This window comes from Prionailurus bengalensis, chromosome C1, assembly GCF_016509475.1.
Source record: "Prionailurus bengalensis isolate Pbe53 chromosome C1, Fcat_Pben_1.1_paternal_pri, whole genome shotgun sequence".
Classification (NCBI taxonomy): Eukaryota; Metazoa; Chordata; class Mammalia; order Carnivora; family Felidae; genus Prionailurus; species Prionailurus bengalensis.
Window position 1 is genome coordinate 44,525,426 of NC_057345.1, and position 4,523 is coordinate 44,529,948.

Here is a 4,523-nt window from a genome sequence, read left to right on the forward strand (position 1 = left end):
TATTTCTCTTTAAAAATTTTTTAAAATGTTTTTATTTATTTTTGAAGGAGAGAGAGACAGAGCATGAAGAGGGGGAGGAGCAGAGAGAGAGGGAGACACAGAATTCGAAGCAGGCTCCAGGCTCTAAGCTGTCAGCACAGAGCCCGAAGCAGGGCTCGAACCCACAAACTGTGAGATCATGACCTGAGCTGAAGCAAGACGCTCAACCGACTGAGCCACCCAGGTGCCCCAAAAGCAAATATTTCTATATATTAGTGGTTACCAACAATTGAAAAGCTAAAATGCCATTTATAATAGTCTCAAAACTATGAAATATTTAGGTATAAATTTGACAAAAAACACATATGTTTACACTGAAAACTATAAAATACTGCCAAGAGAAATTAAAGAAGACTTAAATAAAGGAGAGCTATACCATGTTCATGGATCAAAAGACTCAATATTGCTAAGATATCAGTTCCTCCCAAGTTGATCTGTAGATTCAATGCAATATCAATCAAAATCCCGGTAATTGTTTTTAAATTGACAAACTGATCCTAAAACATATGGAAATACAAAAGACGTAAAATAGCCAAAACAACTTGGAAAAAGAGGAACAAATCTGGGGGAATAACATTACCTTATTCCATAGTGTGAAATGGGTGTCAAGATAGACAGATGAAAGGAACAGAACAGAGAATGTAGAAACAGCCCCACACACCAATGGACAACTGACTTTCAACAAAGGTGCAAAGACAACTCAGTGGAAAAAGAATGATCTCAACAGGTGGTGTGGGAAACTGTTGATTATCAATATGCAAAAAATAAACTGTGATCAATGACTCAAATCATATACAAAAATTAACTCAAAACAAATCAAAACCCTAAATGTGAAACCTCGACTAATGAAACTTCTAGAAGAAAGCATAGGAAGAAAATCTCTGGACTTTGGGTTAGGCAGAAATTTCTTAGATGCAAATTTAACTGTTATTCTATAGAGGATACTTTGGTATGGTATGAATAAATTGTTAAATCGTGAAATTGGACTTAATTAAAATTAAAAAATTTTTGTTTTTTCCAAGACACTATTAAGATAATGGAAAGACAAGCCATAGGCTGGGAGAAAACATTTGCAAATCATAGATCTGATAAAGGACTTATATTCGGAATATATATATGTATATATATATATATATATATATATATATTAGTCATTAAGGAAATGCAAATTAAAGCCACAATGAGATACTATTACCCACGTATTAAAAAAGGTAAAATTAAAAAAGACTGACCATACCCAGTGTTGGTGAGGGTGTGGGACAACTGGAACTCTCATACACTGCTGGTGGAAAATGCAAAGTCATACAACGCCTTTGGAAAACAATTTGGCAAAAGCTAACCATACACCTACCATATAATCTAGTCCTGCGTATTTACCCAAGAGAAATGAGACCAAAAGTCCATACAGAGACTGTGACACTCCTGGCCACTTTATCTGTGGGTGCCCCGAACTGGAAGGAGCCTAAATGTCCATCAAGAGATGAATGAATAAACAACTGTGCCATATCCAAATATCAAGCCTAACCAAATTGTACACTTTAAGTCAATTTCTTGGTTTTGATAATTCTGTGGTTATGTAGATGTTAATGTTAGGGGAAGCTGGGTAAGGGGGACGTGGGAACTCTGAACTATCATTGCAACTTTTCCATAAGTAAAATTAATTCAAAATAAAAAGTTAAAAATATATGCAATTACACTTTTTATTTATTTAAAAAAATTTTTTTTAATGTTTTATTTATTTTTGACAGAGAGAGAGAGACAGAGCATGAGCGGGGGAGGGTCAGAGAGAGAGGGAGACACAGAATCCGAAGCAGGCTCCAGGCTCTGAGCCATCAGCACAGAGCCCGACGCGGGGCTCGAACTCACAGACTGAGAGATCGTGACCTGAGCCGAAGTCAGACGCTCAACCGACTGAGCCACCCAGGCGCCCCACGATTACACTTTTTAAAAAAAAAAGATGAATTGGCCTTATAGAATAAGTGCTTTTTTTTTCAAGTATATTTGTTGGCTGTGATATTACTGACAGTCACCGTCAGCATAGAGTAGGTCAGCGATTTTGGAACGCTTGCCTTTTTGTAAGAGAAACCTATGTAACAACTTCAAATCAGGCAGTTCTTTGAAGTACTTTTCCCTTGAAATACCAAGGAACTTCTATGTGTCCCTAAAGTCACGTATGCTAAGAGGGGACATCCAGCCATAATGGAGTGAAGGGTTCTCTGGCCACCATGGAAAGCTTCCTTCCATGGAAGGGGAAGTGCCACAGGAATTAACACCCCCCCCACCCCGGGAGCTGCCCTCAGATTTGACCGATGGAATTGGAATATAAGCACCCAGCTCCCTCACCCCTTGTGGGATCTAACTCTGAGGTGTAGGTTTTTATTCTGGCTGTCAGAGTTCTCCCAGCACAATTCATCTCCAGCTGCCCACAGTGGTAACCTGTTGGCAATGCACATTTTATTGGCTGGCACCTCTTCATCCACCAACTGGTGTTTTCTTCACCTCCCAAATAAACTGCTTACACTGAAATCCTTGCCTCAAGATGTGCTTCTGACCCAGACCAGAACACGCAGAAGTATTTTTTCTGGCATCACATTGTGTCACCTTCCCACACCGCTGGTTTGGGCATCTCAGTTTGAGATTACTGCTTTCTTTCACAACAGTAACTCTCTGCCTAGCTTCTTACACACCTCCAAGACAGTCCCTTCCAGCGCAGGCGGGCATGCTTGTAAAGAGTCCTATGGATGTTGAGCTGAAATCCGGCTCCTGTGACCTTTGACTTTTTGCCTGGGCGGGGCCGTAAGAGACCAGGAACGCTGAGGTTTGTTGACTGGGTTCTGCTGAGGCCTCCGGGGACCACTGGGGAAGGAAGGCTGGAGGGCTCCATGAGGGCTGGGCTCTTAGCCCTGCCCTGTTTGAACCAAAGTACAAACTCTGTTTGTTATACGTTGGACTAAAGGCTTTGGAGAAAAGAGTTCCACATCAGGGAAGAGGTTTGCCTAGTTCAGTCTCTTGCAGTCGTCCACGAAAGACTGGGGTGAGTACTCTGGCACCTAAACCTTATAAGAGTCGTATCAGCGTCCAGCATCCCCCTGGTTGCTTGGGAGGCTAGCAGTTTCTTCCAGTCCAATAGGAGGTCCTGCCAGGTTGTGAGCAACCCCGAGCAGGGCAAAAGCTGCCTTTCATAGGCCATGTCACCAGACCTATGTCTCTGGCACGACCTTGCAACCTGGACCACAGATAACATAACAATGAGTGAGCATCTCACATAGGCAGGCCTGTTGCAACTAGGTAGCTGGTCATCTAATACGTCAGCACGATCAAGCACAGCTAGCTTTTAAAAGAGGAAACTGAGGTTCAGAGAAGGAACAAGCTTGCCTAGGTTGCACAGCACTTTTGCATTAGCTAACATAGTTAATAGGATGAGACTTTTCTTGGCTGTGTTGGTTCCTCATCAGTACCTGAGAGTGATGGTTTTGGCCATCATGAACCCTATGCAGTGCCTCGTACTGTGAGCCCACAGTGACCCCAGGCATAGCAGCCAGGCCAGGTGAGAGGCGGCTCTGGGAAGCCCCTTCTGTTCAGAGCTCACATCCTGAATCCTTGTAATCATGGGCTCCTCGCTGCCTACCTTGAGCCTGAGCAAGCCTGGGTCCTGCTGTTGGCCCTGCCATGGTCCCTTGGCCCTAAAGAGAGTTTCACCTTCTCTAACTTGACCCTCAGAACCCCATCCAGGAGCCCACCAGGAGCCCACCCAGAGTTGCCTCGTTAGGGCAAAAGACCCTCCTCTCACCTAAGAAATTCCAAGGGAATTATGAGCTCAGAGTCAGGAATCAGGATCAAAGGCCAGATATTAGAATAAACGATGTTCCTGGTGCTTTTATTGCTTAGGAAATTACAAGGATTTTTAGGAACCCTGTGCCAAGAACTGGGGACAGAGACCAATATGTTTTTTTCCTATTACCTCACAGCGCCCCATTACGAAAATCATTCCCTAGGTCTGCTCCCTAGGGAACCCCCATGGGGAGGAGAGGGGATGGACAGGGCAGGATTCAGCTATTTCTGGGTCCCTTGGGTCAACAATCTTCACACTATCTGACTTCAGCAGTTCAAGTTGCTGTGACAGCCTACCATAGCATGGGCGGCTTAAGCAGCAAGCATTTATTACTCATTGTTCTGGAGGCCAACAAGTCAAAGATCAAGGTGCTGGCGGATCGGGTATCTGCTAAGAGCCCTCCTCCTGGTTTGCAGATGGACATCTTGTATCCTCAGATGGCGGCAATCAGAAGGAGGGCTAGATCTCTGAGTCTTTTTTTTTTTTTAACGTTTTTTTAATTTTTGAGACAGAGAGAGACAGAGCATGAACGGGGGAGGGGCAGAGAGAGAGGGAGACACAGAATTGGAAGCAGGCTCCAGGCTCCGAGCCATCAGCCCAGAGTCCGATGCGGGGCTCGAACTCACGGACCGCGAGATCGTGACCTGAGCTG